The sequence below is a fragment of the Spermophilus citellus genome (genome assembly GCF_964194105.1).
Source record: "Spermophilus citellus genome assembly, chromosome: 5".
In the NCBI taxonomy this organism is placed as follows: domain Eukaryota; kingdom Metazoa; phylum Chordata; class Mammalia; order Rodentia; family Sciuridae; genus Spermophilus; species Spermophilus citellus.
In genome coordinates, this window is record NC_138186.1 from 39,956,247 (window position 1) to 39,975,542 (window position 19,296).

The window sequence follows — 19,296 nt, forward strand, 5'->3', positions numbered from 1 at the left end:
AGACATAGTAGACTGACTACAGCTGGTTTTTTTATTGTTTTAAAATGCACTCCCTCATTGCCCACACCTGAGCAAACTTACTCCCATGACCTTGTCCTTGGTACTGCACTGGTACAAGTTGTGTTCTTACACTATTACTTTAAAAAATTTCCTGTATTTAAAAAATAAACTCATGAGCAGATGGAGAACCACCAGAAATAGAGATCATTAATTTTAGAGAGACTTAGAAGCATGTGCAGCAGTAGCTGAAATTCATTCAGGGCACTGCTTCTAAACTACTGTAAATAATATAAACCAATTTTAACTCCCACTTAAACCATTAAAAAATTTAAACTTTAAACAAATTATAAAACTACTTTTATTTTGTGTACCTATTTTAATTTTTAAAATATCTTACTTAAAGATAATGTTTAAATTTAACTATTCTAAGAAGATACTTAAAATATTCTGCAGTTTTATTTGGCATTGAAATTTCTTATTCAATATAGATAAAAACGTGAAAATTTAGTCCAAAAGTGATTTGAGTAATATTTTATTTTAGCTCTATTTTATATTTTATACACCTAATTAAATTGAAATGTTAAATAAAGTTTGATGAAAATTTAGCATTTTAGAATTTCACTTGTATTAACAAACAGGTAAAGACATACAAATGCCATAGTGTAGTGTGGAAAAATTCTTTTGAATAGAAACATGAAGCCAGACAAATTGAAAGATTACCTCAGGTCTGTTTATTTTTAAAACACACAAAAATGGATATATATATATATATATATATATATATATATATATATTTAAAAAAATTTGGGGTGTGTTTGTGTGTGTGTATGTGTGTGAGAAGATCACTCAAGCTGAAAAAAACTGGAATACTGAAAATCTTAGATTTGCTGATTCATTGAAATCATTTATTTACTTCCCTTTTTGCAGTGCTAGAGGTGGAAGCCAGGGCTTCAAGCATGCTAGGCCAGCGCTCAACCACTGAGCCACACCCAACTCTCATTGCAACCTTCTCTTAACACACACAGATTGTTCCAGATCTCTCAATAAAAAAGCCTGACTTGGAGTACTTTAGTGCAGCTGCCTAATCTGAGTATGGGGAGACAGATTATGAGTAAGAACTGAATATCAACTGGTAGCTGTTCAGTTGTTAAAGAGGAGATTTATCCTGGTGTAGGCCATTTTCTTTAAACATTTCGAAATAGATAATTCAGGAACAGCAACCTAATTGCTTTTCTGTGTACAACTGGTGAAACTGTAGCAATCTCTCAATGTGCTCTTTTCTTTTTGCCTTGCTCATGTTGATGCTATCAGATAATTATAATTTAAAAAATGATGGCTATTGATGTTTTGAAAATGGTAAGTTTTTTTTTTTTTTTTCCTAAATAAAGGTTGAAAAGGAAAGCTTCACACTTCTGGGAGGAAGTTCTGTGATGTTTGACAAGACAATTGATTTTAATTAGTGAGGAAGGAAGCTCCCACATTCTTGTCACTCACTGCATTTTATACCAGCCTGCTCTGGAAATGCAGATGGGAAACCACAGCACTGGAAGTCAATCAAAGGCTAGCATAAGCAGGGCTCTGTATTACTGAATTAAGAAAAAGATTTTGTCAAGAAATAAGGATAATAACATTAAGTGCTTATCTGTGATATAGTCTGGCTTTCAGAAGTTTAGTATTTTAATGAAAGTTTAGTATTTTAATAAACATACTCCAAAGTTTGGAAAACTTTGGAACAGAGATCTTTCAATAATTCAGGCTCATCTGACTGATATTTGTAACTATACATAGGAATAGAAAATCTTTTATTTGCAAGTTTTAAAAAATTTCAAACTGTTTAGTTAAATTTTCTTTTGACTGAAATGGCTATAAGCAATTCCTAATCAAGACTTTCAAATTACTATCTCTTATTTTCTTTTTTCGCTTTTTTAAGGTAGAATTGACAAATAAAAGTTGTTTGTATTTATGGTATATAACATTATATTTTGAGACATAAATGTATACTTTGTGAGATGATTAAATGAAGTTAATATTTATCACTTCACATACTTTTGTGATTATACTATTTAATATCTACTCTCTTGGTAACTTTTACTTATACATTACATTTCTATTAACTATAGTCAATGCCTGTATAGTAGATCTCCAGAATTTATTCATCTTGCCTAACTGAAACTTTTCATCCTTGTACCAGCATCTTCCTATTTCTGCCTATCTACCTTCAGGTCTTCGCAACTGCTATTCTACTACCTGCTTTTGTGAATTTTACTTTTTTAATGTTCATATAAATGAGATCATGTAGTATTTATCTGGTATATTTCACTTAGCATAATGTCTTCTAGGTTCATCCTTGATGTTGTCCCAAATGACAGAACTTTCTGATTTTAAAGGACTGAATAATATTTGTATATGTATAAATATATTATGTACTATTTATATACACATGCGCAAGTGTACACACACATACACATACATACACACCAACCATATTTTATGTGAGTAGTTGAAAATCGTGCAGTCACCATTATGGATGCTACTGAAAAATTAAAATCTTTCTTGATCAAATTAGAAGATGTTCTTTTATTTTCTGTGTCATGCAGTGTGCATCATTTGACTACTTGATAATGAGCATCTTTTATCTTTATATCCAGAAAGAATTGCATTTCATTAAAAAATGAGTATTTGGGCTGATCTTTGTAATTATGCTTGATGGAGACTAATGTAATCAAATGAATCAATACTTGTTCATTTACATGTTATTAAGTCAAGAACAGTCTACTGAGGGAATTTTTTATTGTTTTTTGTTACATTTTTATTGTTTTTATTACTTTTTTAAAATTGTTGTTTTATTACTTCCCCAGAAGTCTTATCAGATTCACGAATTGATAACTGATGCAAGCTACTGAGGGAGGACTACAAAATAATTTCCATTTCAGTATGCTAATATTAATGTGAAATTATCCATTTCTTTCCCCCTAAGAACAGCTGACCAATTGAAGGAGCAGGCAGCATATGGACAGTATGCTTTGTAGGAGAAGACTTTTTTTTTCATTTAAAATATGCCACAGATAACTCATACAAGGCAAATAAATAAATTTAATACTTTTTAAAGAGGCTACATGACAAAGAAAATGAGTAAAGAAGGTTTTATTCTGGATAGTCGTCCAGCTTTGCTTTCTTCTGATTACTTATGTGGCCTCATCACGGAGCTGCTTGCTTGCTTGGCAGATTCTTTGGATCCGGGACACCAACACCTTCAGAGATTCCTTGACATCCTTGTGACAGAGTGTATAGATGAGAAGATTAAGAAGTGGGGTGATGACTGAGTAGAAAATAGCCACAATCTTATTGATGTTTGACTCATATTTTACTGCCGGGCGGACATACATGAAGATGAGGATACCAAAGTAGATGGTTACTACGGAGAGGTGGCCTATGCAGGTAGAGAAGGCTTTGCGTTGGGCTGCAGCTGAGGCCATAGCTAAGATTGTGGCCAGGATTTGGGCATAGGAAGCCATGGTAAAGGCTAGGGCTCCTAGGATACTGGCTATGCTAAAAGCATAGCCTACTGCTTGAATGACATATGTGTCTGTGCAGGAAAGGTGGAAAATGTGATCTGCATCACAGAAGTGATTGATCTAGTTTGGTGTGCAAAAAGAGATTTGTGCAAAGAGGAAGGAGGAGAACATGGGACAGAGGAATCCCACAAACCAGCAGATCCCAGTCAGGGTTGCACACGTTTGGGGACTGAACAACAGTGGGTAGTGGAGTGGGTGAAAAATGGCAGCATAGTGGTCAAAGGCCATGGTGGTGAGGATGAAGAGCTCAGTGGCAGCCAAGGAGAAGAAGAAGTAATACTGAGTGATGCAGCTGGGAACTGAGATGACCCCTTGGGCACTTAGAAAGTTGGCCAGCATCTTGGGCACAGTGACTGTGGTGTACCAGAGCCCTATTAAGGAGAGGTACATGGGAGTGTGGAGGCGCCCATCCAGGGCCACAAGGAGCACAATGAGTGCATTGCCTACTAAGGACAAGAGGTAGACCAGGAGGAAGAGGGAGAAGAAGAGCACCTGGAGATGTGGGGAGTTGGAAAATCTCAGGAAAACAAATTCAGTCACAAATGTGCGGTTGACTTTCTCCATTCAGCCAGTTGAGTCAACTGGACAAGGAAAGGGGGGGGGGGTTGTTTGAAGATCTTAGATGTCCTGAGTTATGTGGTTATCTAGTGATCTCTGGCCAACCACTATGGTTGCTCAGTCTCTCAATATTCCCTTCTGCTTACTCTTTGGCTACCTCTCACTTTCTAACAGTCACAAGTACCATATTTCTTAAAAAGTAGAATACTGAATATTCAAAGCCATCTCTCTCCCCTAATTGAAATAGATATGCCACATTTCCCAGGAGTTCCCATAATTCCCAAGAATTAGAGAAGTCTCTGAATCTGTGGATCTTTCTAGACTGAGCATGTGACATGCCTTACTTCCACATATAGATTGAATCATATGTTGATATGTTGATGCCAACTTCTTTGGCATAAAATCCCCAGCAATTTATGAATTATCCTGATATCTCTACATATTGCTTACTGTATACCCTTGTGCCCTCTCTGACCCTAAGATTCTTTCACCATCAAGCTTGTAGAGGATGTGGAATCTTCCTGTTCTGTTATTCTCCTGTTCTGTCAATGGCCATTGGATCTCCTGAGGTAAAGATGAAGAGTGTGTCTGCCCTTTTACAGGTTTCAATATGGACGGAATAGAGGCCCTTCAGAGAGACTTCTGGATCTCTCAGGTGGAATAGGAAGGATCTTTCTTGGTTAAAGGTAAAAAGAGGAACATGTTTCAAGAGGAGAGGGTAAATTCAGGTTGGGATTCTCAGGTGGGAATTTTGAGATAGATTAGGGTCTTTAAAGGGAAAACAACTATTATTGATGTGTGAGCAAACTTAAAGAGACCAGAAATGCAAACTCAGAGGAAACAGGCTTTCTGGGTTAATATTAACATTGGGAAGGATGGAGATAATAGTATTGACACTATAAATAGGAGTCTTACACAGATTTCCAATTCTTGATTTTCTTTCTTTGAAGTCCCTCTAAAAATGGAAACATCAAAAGTATTCATCATTAGGAGTTAAAATAATATGCTACACACCAAAAATCATGGGTTAATTATACTGACACAATGTAAAGACAAAAAGTGATACAATGCAAAACCCAATATATGATATATATTCTGAAGTGTCAGATTATTGTAAGATTACCAGTCACTTTAAATGTAGGTTTCTGTTTCCAAACATCTTATAATAAAGATGTTTTAATATCATGAGAGGCAGTTTTAATTAAACTATTTATTTTGATGTCAGAGGTTTGTCGTTAACAGAGAAAAGACTAGAGAAATTGACAAGTGTTAAAAAACAAGTATCACCTGAAATTTTCACATTCAGTGACTGGCAATGTTTATATTTGAAGTGTTTATTTACAGGCTACTTAATTTGCATGCATGCATTAAACATGCTTATACCCACACAGAAATGTACACTTGAAGCCACAAAAAGACATTACCTTAGTTTCTCATTTCCTTTCAATTCTCCTTTCACATATTTGGTAAGGACTTCAGCCCATCTTCCTTGTTTAGTAGTCTTTTGTAGACCCTGCAAATCTGGCCTCCTCTGTATGTCCATAAAAATGAAACTTTAGATTTACTAGTGGGTTTTTTTTCTTGTTTTCCCAAAGCTCATTCTAAATTCACACTTCCTGAGGAGTCTGCCCCCTCCTAGCATTGGTTGCTAAGTGTTATGTAATAGAAACAAAACTCCAGACCCCAGTCTCCACCCTCTCCAGACCCCAAGTGTTAAAGAGGGAGTTGAGAGGAGAGAAGTTGGTCATGCTTATGAGGAAGGCAAGCTTTGTGAAGACAGGCTGTCCCTTCTACTGGCCTTCCAAATGGGTAAGATAATTAATTTTTAATTTTTCTTCACAGCCAGAGAAAAGGGGTGTCTGTGGAGAGAGGAGGCCTGATTTCTGGTTTCTAACCTGGATTCAGCCACTGGGCTTGCTTACCAGCAGCATCTAACAAGAAAGGAGCCATATGGGAGATGATGTCATGGGACCTTAAGACAGAGAAGAAAGAGATAGGCCCTGCTTCTTTGAATTACTGCTTTCTGAAAGGTTACAGAAGATGAATTCTATCTATGGGTATAGGCCAGAATTAGGGTCTGGAAGGGTAGATGAGTCAGGGCTATTCTAGATTTTAAGATCAAAGAGTAAAAGCATTAGGAATTTGGTATGAGGCCTCTAGCTGAGACTTAATTGGAAGATGAAGATGAGTAGGTGGCCAAGACTATGGGAGTTGGTTACCACTGTCTAAGTGAATCATTCCAAGAGCTAAAGCAGAAGCTTCTACCAGCAGAGAAGAGATGAAGCTTTACCAATATGTTGTTCCTGTCCCCTCTTACTCCCAGCAGTGGGCGGGTGTGGGGAGCTGGTATGAGAGGTCAATTCTCTCCTATGTACTCCAGCTGCTAGTGCTGGCTGTTGACTAGGGTTATTAAAAAAAAGGAAATTTAAAGTAAAAATTGTGATTGAAATTTAAAAATAAACAGGTCTTTGTGTGCAAAATTGTACCTTAACAGAAAGAGAAAAAGGACAGCTTTATTAACAGTTTTAACACTTTTAAACTAAAGGTGACTCACAAATGAGGGAGTCAGACTGAGGATCATTAAGGAAATCGGCTAGCCAATGGATAGAGAGGGAACAAGCAGAGTGTAGCTTATGCCAGTTATTACAAACATAAAACTGTTTCAAATTTACAACCCACACCTTGAGTTGCTTTAGTAAAAAAAAAAATACCAAACTATACATTTATATACATATACACACAACATACACATACACACACACACACACACACACACACACACACACACATTCTGATGAACATTTAACATTCAGCAAACACAATGGTCAAAGGATGTTTTAGGCAGCTTTTCTTGTTCTTTGTAGAACCAACAGGATCCTTCCTGCCTCAGTGCCTTTGGTTTGTAAAATAGCAACCATCCTTCTTGATTCATTTAAGAAGAATTAGCCAGCTGTCCTAATTTAATGACTTTTACATTCTGGTGTTTAGAGAGGGCCATGGAGTTAGATTGGCAATTGGACCTACTAGTTCTAAGCCAAACACTTCATCTACATTGAGTAGCCTGAAGCCCAGAGAGGAAATAAAGAGGTGGGTTTTTGAGTCATCCAAGTGGTGTGTACTAATGTGAGAACTGGAGCTTTCTGGTCTTCTGGTCCCCAGGTTCACCTGTTGGTTTGCAATTTTAATCATATCTTTAATTCTCATGTGAATGATTTTTGTCTTTCTCATGGGACTGGCAAATTTTCTCAGAATCCATGTCTCACAAGACCTTTCTTTTTCCAGGGATAGGTTCTCAGCATGCTGCCAGACTCAGGATGGGAGAAATAGATTTGCACCTGACACTTTTACTTTTTTCCCCATTTATACTTTTTCCCTCCCATGTAGTTTTTCCTCCTTTGTAATGAAAATGCTGGCCAGTGATTGGTGCAGCCACGGAATGGGTGAGGTCAGGTGGTTTTACAGGGAAGAACCTAAAATTCAGCTCTAACCATTGAGTTAACTCATATAGAGAATTCTGTGGATGGAGAGAAAATGTGAAAAGTTACATTGTTCATTTCTCTCCCACCAAACTATGGCTTAATATTTACCTTATATTGCTCAACAGTGGTTGCTTTCATGTGTATTTCTTCTAATTTGACTTTCTTCACAGTTTTGCAAAGAAAAGTGACATAATAAATTATTTTCTCAGTGATATCTTAAAGTTCATTTTTAATAAAATTATATATTTACCTGGTTTAAAAATTAAATAGTAAATGAAAGAACAAAATAAAAAGTAAACTATTTTGATACTTCTCAAGAAGTTTCAGAGGGAAACTTGAATGAGAGAAATAGTGAATTCTCTAACATGAGAGAGTTGAAAGGGCAATTCCTTAATTACTAGCTCAGATTCTAGGCATGAATATTACAGTGCAAGTGAGGATAAGCACAACTTCCTGTTGGAGAATGGACAGGGTGGGGCAAAAGGAATTTCTGAGTATAATTCAGCCCTCTCCCTCACCTTAGCAACTGATGGAGGATTTTTTCTTTCTCATTAAACCTCACATTTTTTTGTAGATAGGGGAAGAAGTATATTTGGAGCTTCACTGAACTAAAGAGGAGTTTGGAGTACTCCTCTTCAGTTCAGTGAAGCTCCATATATCCTTTGAAAGCATCCTATGCTGACTTTTCTGGGCTTCAGTTGGCTCTCTCTCTCCCTCCCTCCCTTCTAAAATAGGGATAGCTCAAAATAGTTCTGAGCTATTGGAGGGACTATCTGGCTCACCTTCATTAATTACACTCCACCTTTATGTTTCTAATCTGTTTTGTATGATCAAGGACAGGCTTTAGGCAGAAGTCAGGAGTGGAGAGGTTAATACACACCAAAGATGAGAATGAACCCAGAATAATGCTCAGCTGGTTTAAAAAGAAAGGGCACAGCTTTTGCCTTAGGAGAAACAGTGAGAAAGATAAACTGAGGAAGAAAGTTTAGAGAGAAGTTCCAAGTGCCCTTTTTTTTGGAACTATATTCAGCCTAGATGTTAGGGGCTCCTTGAGGCTGGGAATCTTCAGAAAATTCTTCCAGTTTATTTTTCATTTATCAAGCCTTCAAGCTCTGGGATGGTTGCCCTGGGTGTGGATTGTTATTGGTGTGAAACTCTTCTCAGGGGAATGTCCCTCCCAAGATGCAGGCATAGAGAGGTGGCACACAGAGATGACTGTCAGAAACTTGGCAGACAAACAACTTCCTAAGGGGCAAAGAGTCCTGTCAGGGCAGGCTGCTTCCTGGAGTGGGACCACGTCTACCTATCCTTGTGGGGAGCAGGCTGATTGGGCCAAGTTCTACCCTCCTGCTTTATGAAATGTCAGCACTGAGATTACAGGTTCTTGAATTAAGGATAAGATGTCATGTTCTTCAACCACATCCACTGAACAAGCCCACCCCACACAGGGTCCTGTAGTCTCAGGATCTTCTGCTACAATCACTAATGACCTTTATTAATGGGAAGTGCATCTGATACTTCTTTTGGTGTTGAAAACAAACATTTTCTCTTAGGCATTAGGCAAAGCCTTCCTTTGTGGGGGTAAAGATAGGAAGGCATGGAAAAATCAGCAGCCGTTTCCCTGAGCCACTGAAGGAGGAAATCCTTCCTGCAGATCTGTAATGGGAACAGAAGACCACTTCCACCAAGTCTGAAGAACGATAATTACAGTAAATATTATATTATTTTACTCTAAGATAATACTTCTTTTTTTTTCTTCCAATTTTGGAACTTAAACTTTAATCAATTTCCTCAGAATATATTTGAATGGTGACTATTTTTGTAATGGTGATACATGATTTTCTAAGTTTTATAAAATAAAGGGCCATAATGGCCTAGCAGGATTCCAGTTTGTTAGCATTTCATATTTATAAATCATGTTATAGAATTCATGAACGTCCTCTTCTCTTCCACTACATTCCTTAAAATTGTCTGTTAAAAGAACATAAACAGACATTCAAAATTAATGAAGTAGGGCTGGCATCATAGCTTAGTGGTAGAGCACTTGCCTAGCCTGTGTGAAACACAGGGTTTGATTCTTAGCACCCCATATAAATAAGTAAAGATCCATTGATAACTGAAAAAATATTTTAAAAAACAATGAAGTAAATGTCATGTATTTAAAAACTTAAGAGACTCCTTATTTAAAGTACTTAAATAGTTAAGGACCAAGCCAAGCTGGAAAATAATATTGGAGGGAATATTTCTGTAGTAAATTTTAATGTTGAATCTTCATGAACTCTACTACTTCTCATTAAATTTCTTTGTTCCACTAAGTATTTTCTCCAAATTTGATAACCTGTCTTAACAAAATTCTATGAGAGTTTTCTGATATTTCTTTCATATGCTTATTATTGAGGGCAATACATAAGCTAATTTTATACATTCCCCATTCATTTCTGCCTAGACCCATATATAGTTGATTGATTAAAATTACTATTACTGGCATATCACAATATAGTTTTAATGTCAAAGCAATATAATTAAATTTTCATGAATAGGTAACATTTTATTTACTTTTTCTAATCTGTACCACCCAAAGTTATTAGTATTTTGACTTCTATTGACATAACAGTTTTTTATATATATATATATATTAGAAATGTATGCTACTTGATATATGTGAGAGTAGAATACATTTTGACATAATTATATAATTATATAAGCATGGAATGTCTAAGATAATACTTCTAATGTGTTATTTATAAGGCTGCTTTAAAGACAACTGGAAAGTCCACAAAAGCTCATCTGATGCATGCTCTTTCTCCTCTCCCCTATTCTGTGTTTCTTTGTTTCTTATTGCATCCTAGGATATAGCAGAGAGCTATAGATAAAGCAGAGAGCTCTGAACCTGGCCAGAGATCAAATTCTAGCTGTATGACTGACCTTTTATGTAAGGTTGGACAGTTCATTTCACTCTCATGAGTTTTCTTTTTTTTTTAAAGAGAGAGTGAGAGAGGAGAGAGAGTGAGAGAGAGAGAATTTTTAATATTTATTTTTTAGTTCTCAGCGGACACAACATCTTTGTTGGTATGTGGTGCTGAGGATCGAACCTGGGCTGCACACATGCAAGGCGAGCGCGCTACCGCTTGAGCCACATCCCCAGCCCCTCATGAGTTTTCTTTAAAGTGAAAATAGAACTTATTATTTGCTGCAGTTATATTTTATACAGTGTCCTTGAACCTGGACATAGCCAGTATGAAATCCTGCCTTGATATAGGCGGAATGCAGGGTTAGATTTCTATGGGCCTATGGTCACATTTTCATCAACTGATTAATAAATAGCCATGTTTATTTTTCTGCTTAAAGACATTTAATAAATATTATTGACTAACATTGAACTCATGACTCAAGTCTCTCTAACAACCTACAGAATGAGAGAAGATTTCTGCCACTTGCTCCTCAGAAAGGATATATCCAGAATATATATAGAATATGTCAGTATTCTCTCTCTCTCTCTCTCTCTATATATATATATATATATATATATATATATATATATATAGAGAGAGAGAGAGAGAGAGAGAGAACTCAAGAAACTTAATACTTCTAGACCTCCAAATGACCCAATTAATTAATAAATGGACAAAAATACCTAAACAGATACTTTTTAAAAGAATAAATACAAATGGCCAACAAATATATGAAAAAAAATGTCAACATCTCTAGAAACTAAGGAAACACATATCAAAACTACATTTAGACTTCATCTCACTCCAGCCAGAATACTCATACATTCTTGGAGGGACTGCAAATTATGATAGCCACTCTCTGGAAAGCAGTACAGAGATTCCTCAAAAAAACTAGAAACGGAACCACCGTATGACCTAGTTATCTGACTCCATGATATTTATCCAAAAGAACTAAAATCAGTATAGTATAGCAATACAATTCAAAATATCCAACGTATGGAACCAGCAAAGATGCCCTTCAACAGATTAATGGATAAAAATGTGATTATATATACATATAAAGGAGTTTCAGCCATAAAGAAGAATGAATTATGACATTTGCTTGAAAATGGATGGGACTGGAAAACATTATGGTAAAGTGAAATAAGCCAGACTCAACATGTCAAAGGGTGAATGCATTTTCTCGTATGTGGAAGGTAAAGCAAAATTAGGAAATAAAAAAGGAGGGGGTGGGAGAATCCCATGAAAAATTGAAGAGAAATCAGTGGAGTAGAAGAAGAAGAAGAATGAGGGGGAGAGACGAGGGATGGGAAAAGAGATAACAGTGAAATAAAAGTGAGCAAACTATCCTATGTACATATATGAATATACCACAGTGAATTTCGCCTTATGTATATCCATAATACACTAATTGAAAAAACTATGAATAAAAGAAGACTGGTAAAATAGAGGAAAGGGATCAGGGGGACAGAGGAAAAGAGGGAAAGGGGATGTACTGGGGACTGAAATAGAGCAAATTATGTTCCAATCTTGTATAATTATTTCAAAATGAACCCCAATATTATGTATAACTGTAATGCATTAATAAAAATTAGATTAAAAATTTCTACAACACATGTATTTTCTCAGTAATGCCCATCCATGCTTAGGAATACTAGATAGCATTTCAGCATCACACACAGTGCCATTTTAATCAGTGAAATCACAATAAAACTCAAACAAACAAAATGTAGCACTAACTATACTATGAAAAGGACACTTGCTTACAGTATGAGAGCTGAAACAAGAAGCCAAAGCATCTCTTTCTAACCCCTAGCTTGGAGAGTGCACATTGCAATGTTCAAACCTTTTGTACTCTGCTCATGACCATGCCCATGCATTATTGGGAAAGTTGACTTGAGGGTTACAAACACCAATTTTGCAGACCTGTTCCATGTTAGGAAAATAAATGGAGGCCAGTAATCTTGACATTTCTTCAGTTTGGATTATGCACAAAACTTAGTCTGCTAAGATTAGGGTTATTTTATCAACAACAAATTGCTGAGGAATGAAATTAGGCAACATATGTGAAATTAATGGGAGAGTATGTCTGTGGTCCCCACTCAGGTCTTGATACCGAGCCCCCGCCCCAGTGAGTTTGTATTTTATAGGGTGGGCAGGGGCAGTGAGGTGGATCCATGACTGAAATCAGACTGGTTTAAGTCCACGCTCCATGTTCTTAGAGTATAGAACTGTTCAAGGTGCTAAAATTAAAAACAAACAAACAAACAAAAAACATTTGATTCTCTAAATGAAGTTGTGTTGTACTTAGACAAAGGATAAGCCTTTCCCTGATACAAAAAGAAATTCTTAAATTAATAAGAAAGGTAATTCAAATCAAAATAGGTAAAGGATATGAAAAGGTGAGCATGGAAAGACAAACAAATGGAGGAAGATATTCAGGTTGTCATTGCTTATTGGAAATGCATATAAAAACAATGATTAGGCAATACATTTAGATTACCAAATATGAAAACTGTATTAAGACCCGATGCTTATGAAAAGTCTGAGGTTTTCTTTTTATGTTCTTTTGAGAATTATAATTGCAATCTGGCAATTCTTATTGGAATTATGAAAGTGAATGTATTTTGAGCCAAGAATCACTTTGAAAATTTATCTGATGAAAAGGAGAGATTGATAGGTAAAGACTTATAGAACAGGAAATCTAGTGCATCACTGTTTGTAATAAAATATACTGATAATGATCAAAATATCTAGTCTTAGAGAAATGGTTGAGTTCAATAAGGTATATTCAAGTTAAAGACTCAATATAAGAACTAAAACCATATCAGCACTGTACATGTGTGTGAGGATTTATTTATAAAAGTATTTTCATATTCATGGAGCAAAGTGTAGAAAGATACACAACTGATTCTGAGCCTGGGTTATGTGAGGAGGAGCTGAGCGGAGGTTTTATGGGGGAAATGCATATGAAAGATTAAAGAACAGTAGAAATACTTGACAAACAGCTCTAAACGCCCCCATACATACATTATATGGTACTGTTATATGATACACAAAATCATATGTCATGTATATTTTTCTGCAAAAAGACATTTCTTTTTTATTATTATTGTTCAAAACATTACAAAGCTCTTGACATATCATATTTCATACATTTGATTCAAGTGGGTTATGAACTCCCATTTTTACCACGTGTACAGATTGCAGAATCACGTTGGTTACACATCCACGTTTTTACATACTGCCATACTAGTGTCTGTTGTATTTTGTTTGCTGCATTTTCTATCCCCTGCTATCCCTCCTCCCTTCCCCTCCCCTCCCCTCCCTCCCTTCTTCTCTCTCTACCCCATCTACTGTAATTCATTTCTCTCTTGTTTTTTCCCCCTTTCCCCTAACCTCCTCTTATATGTAGTTTTTTATACCAATGTAGGTCTCCTTCCATTTCCATGCAATTCCCCTTCTCTCTCCATTTCCCTCCCACCTCTTGTCCCTGTTTGATGGTAATCTTCTTCTCATGCTCTTCCTCCTGCTGTGTTTTGAGTTGCCCTCCTCATATCAAAGAAGACATTTGGCATTTGTTTTTTAGGGATTGGTTAGCTTCACTTAGCATAATCTGCTCTAATGCCATCCATTTCCCTGCAAATGCCATGATTTTGTCATTTGTTAGTGCTGGGTAATATTCCATTGTGTATAAATGCCACATTTTTTTATCTATTCATCTATTGAAGGGCATCTAGGTTGGTTCCACAGTCTAGCTATTGTGAATTGTGCTGCTATGAACATCGATGTAGCTGTATCTCTATAGTACGCTCTTTTTAGGTCTTTGGGGAATAGTCTGAGAAGGGGAATAGATGGGTCAAATGGTGGTTCCATTTCCAGCTTTCCAAGGAATCTCCATACTGCTTTCCATATTGGCTGCACCAATTTGCAGTCCCACCAGCAATGTATAAGTGCACCCTTTTCCCTATATCCTCACCAGCACTTGTTATTGTTTGACTTCATAACGGCGGCCATTCTTACTGGAGTGAGATGGTATCTTAGGGTGGTTTTAATTTGCATTTCTCTGACTGCTAGAGATGGTGAGCATTTTTTCATGTATTTGTTGATTAATTGTATGTCCTTCTCTGAGAATTGTCTTTTCAGGTCCTTGTCCCATTTGATGATTGGGTTATTTGTTTTCTTATTGTTTAATTTTTTGAGTTCTTTGTATACTCTGGATATTAGGGTTCTATCTGAAGTGTGAGGAATAAAAATTTGTTCCCAGGATGTAGGCTCCCTATTTACCTCTCTTATTGTTTCTCTTGCTGAGAAAAAAAAATTTTAGTTTGAGTATGTCCCATTTTTTGATTCTTGTTTTTAACTCTTGTGCTATAGATGTCCTATTAAGGAATTTGGAGCCCAACCCCACGAGATGTAGATTTGAGCCAACTTTTTCTTCTATCTGACACAGAGTTTCTGGTTTGATATCAAGCTCCTTGATCCATTTTGAGTTAAATTTTGTCCATGGCGAGAGAAAGGAATTTAGTTTCATTTTGTTGCATATGAATTTCCAGTTTTCTCAGCACCGTTTGTTGAAGATGCTGTCCTTTCTCCATTGCATGCTTTTAGCACCTTTCTCAAATATAAGGTAGTTGTAATTTTGTGGATCGGTCTCTGTGTCCTCTATTCTGTACTATTGGTCCACCTGCCTGTTTTGGTACCAGTACCATGCTGTTTTTGTTACTATTGCTCTGTAGTATAGTTTGAAGTCTGGTATCGTTATACCATCTGTTTCACTCTTCCTGCTTAGAATTGCTTGCAAAAAGACATTTCAACAAGAAAATCTCGACTGCTTTTTAAGGATACCTTTGATGTGTTGATATATATATATATATATATACACACACACACACACACACACACACACACACACACAATTGTTCAGCGCAAGAAGTAAACTTTATTATACCATGTATATTGTGAATCTACTTTGTTGAAAAGAAACATGTGAACACTGAAGTCAACAACTAATTCACCAGGTAGGAGAACTAATGCGTGTGTGTGTGTGTGTGTGTGTGTGTGTGCACGTGCACTATGAGACTATAAGTTTGATGAAATATTTATAAAGAAGAATGAGGTAATATTCAGTTTACTTTAGGACGATTTTATTCAAAATGTCGATCTGTACCTACCTACCTACCTACCTATCTACCACTATCTATCTTCGTTTTTATTGGTTGCTCAAAACATTACAATGATCTTGACATATCATATATCATACATTTGATTCAAATGGGGTATGAATTCTTATTTTTACCACGTGTACAGATTGTAGGATCACATTGGCTATATAGCCACGTTTATACATACTGCCATACTAGTGTCTGTTGTATTCTGCTGCCTTTCGTATCCCCTTCCTATCCCCCTTCCTCTCCCCTCCGATCATCTCTCTCTACTCCATCTATCTTTCTTTGTTTAAAGTAAAAATATGCAAAGAGTCACACTAGACTTTTCCATTGGCTGGAGGGGAGAGAATTAGAAGTGTAATGTACTTATTACTTTTTAAATTAAAAAATAAAAAAGTAAACAGCTAGTTTACTTTGAGTTAACAAGTAAAAAATAAATGTAGAAACATTTTTACATGGTAAAAAGTTAAGAATACGTACATTCAATAGTAGTTTTATCTTTTTAATACTCCAGATCTCTGATACTCTTAACTGGAATCTAGGCACACTTAGAGATAGTAGTTTCTTTCTTTTTTCTTTTCTTTTTAAATATATTTTTTTAGTTGTATATGGATGCAATATCTTTATTTATTTATTTTGATGTGGTGCTGAAGATCAAACCCAGTGTTTCACACCTGTGAAGCAGGTGCTCTACCACTGAGCTACAGCCCCAGCCCTAGAGATAGTAGTTTCTTGACCATGCATATACAAACACATGTGATATACATATATATATATATATATATATATTACATACACACATAAAAACACAAATGGGAACACACCAAAACATGCTGTTTTTCACCTTTTTTTCATTTAAAAAATCATTGAACTCTTTGCTACTTATGGAAATAAAAATAAAAGGAAAAATATGAAAGACAGTCACCAATATCTTGATAGGTTTCATCAATCAGTTGAAATGTTCAGGGGAGGAGAGAGTAAATCTAATTTTTCTTAGAAAATAGTATTTTAAAATGTATGATATGTCAAGATCATTGTATTGTCATGAGCAACTAATAAAAAAATAAAATAAAATAAGAAAATAATATTTTAGGGGGAAGTACTGAGAATTAATATTGGCCAAATTATGTTGTTATATTGTGTGTGTATGAATATGTAACATCAAATCCCACCATTTACGTACAACTTTAATGGACCAATAAAATATGGAAAAAAGAAAATAGTACTTTATTTCAATTGTTACAATAAGGATGCTTCACATTTATGATTTAAACTACTGAATTAAAAAACATAGGGTTATTCATGGGCTAATGTTCATGATGAGAACAGATGCAAAAATCCTCAAAAAACACTAGCAACTGAATTCAATAACATGTTGAAGTGATCTTTGGAATATAAGAATGGTTTAACATATTCAGATCAATAAGTCTGATACTTACCATAAGCAGAATGATCAAAATTAAATAATTACTTCAATGGAGTACACAATAGAGAAAGGATAGTCACTTTGGTGATGAGAAAATTTGATTCCATGTCCACATATTGAAGAATGACCTTATAACCTTATTAGACACCTTATACAAAAATCAACTTTAAATGGATTAAAGACTTAAAGGTGAGACTGAAACTGTAAAATTACTAGACAAAAAGATAAAATTCCATGACATTGGTCTGGATGAGATTTCTTGAATATGATCCCCAAAACACAGGAATGAAAGCAAAAATAAACAAATAGAATTGTATCAAACAAAATCTTCTACACAGCAAAGGAAATCATTCATAGAGTGAAGAGACAACTCATGGGTTGAGGGAAAATACTTGCAAACATGTATTTATAATAAGGGGCTAATATCCAAATATATATAAGGAACTTAAAAAATCAATAGCAAGGAAAAAAATAACTCAATTAGAAAATGGACACAAGACCTGAATAGACATTTCTTAAAAGAAAACATAGAAATGACCATCAGGTATATGAAAAAATGATCAACACCATTAATCATCAGAGAAATGCAAATTGAAGCCACAATGAGATATCACCTCATACTTGCTAAGATAATTATTATCAAAAAGAGTAAAGATAACAAGAGCTGGTGGGGATATGGGGAAAAGGAAACTCTTGTATACTGTTAGTATGAATGTAAATTAATACAGTTATTATGGAAAACAGTATAGCGATCCCTGAAAAAAAATTAAAATAGAACTATGATTCAGAAATCCCTTGTCGGCTGGGGATATAGCTCAGTTGGTAGAGTGCTTGCCTTGCATGCACAAGGCCCTGGGTTCAATCCCCAGCACCACAGAAATCCCTTGTCTGTGTATGTATTCAAAGAAAATGAAATCAATATCTTGAATCAATATCTTGAATGCCCATGTTTATTGCAGCACTATTTATAATAGCCAAGATATGGGATCAATTAATTGCCCATGGAAGATGAATGAACAAAGAAAATGTGGTATGCATACACAATGAAATATTACGTAGCCTTAAAGATCTTGTCATTTGTGGCAACATGGATGAATCTGGAGGAAATCATGTCTATTGAAATAAGACAGGCACAGAAAGATAAACACCACATGATCTCACTTATGTGTAGAAAAAAAAATTAAATTCAAAGAAGCTGAGAGCAGAATAATGGTTACCAGGGGCTATGAACCGTAAAGGGGACAAGTTGGAGATACTGTAATAGAGTATAAAGTTTTAGTTAGGATGAATAAGTGAAAAAAAATCTAATGCACAATAAAGCATCTATAATTAATAACAATGTGTTATATATTTGAAAATTGCTAAAAGAGATTTTAAGTGTCCTCAAAAATGATAAGTATGTGAATTAATGTATATATTAGTTAGCATGATTTAGCTATTTCACATTAAGTACATATATCAAAAAGTCATGCTTTACACCATAAATGTATACCTTTTTATTTGTCAATTAAATTATAGTAACTTAGTATGACTAAAAGAAATCCATTTCCTATCCACAAGTTTAGTTTTCAGGACACATGGATTTCATGCTTCCATTTATCATATGTTACAATTTAATGAACCAATGATTAAGAGGAGGCCCCAAATGAAGTGGGGTGGCATTTACTGTGAGCCACAGAGAGTAGACTTAGGAGTTTCAAGAAGTAAATTTTCTCTTTTGGTTTGCTGGCCACGAAAAGCAGGTCTGAGTAAGAGTCTGGGTTTTCTAAGTAACCCAGAAATGCCTGGAAAACACTCCTGCCAATGCAAGTGAAAAGATTAGCCGACTTCTGTGGAAGGTTCAAAGAGGGAGCAGGGGAAGATGAGCTATCAGACAAACATTAGGGCTTGGAGGATATTAAAACATCACGTAACTATTGAACTGGACATCAGGCTGCTTCCTTCTCCTTAAAATGGCCATTGGTGGGGTTTTGATGATTTATATAGAACACCCCAACCAAAGGTGACATCTATTGAAATAGTAGCCTGAGGTGCTGAGAGGGCCTGGGCTGGAATGAGAGTTGAAATCAGGCCTCTTGGAGGACTGCTACTGGTGGTGAGGATTTAGGGATGCTGCAGGGAAATTAGAGATATTCAGAG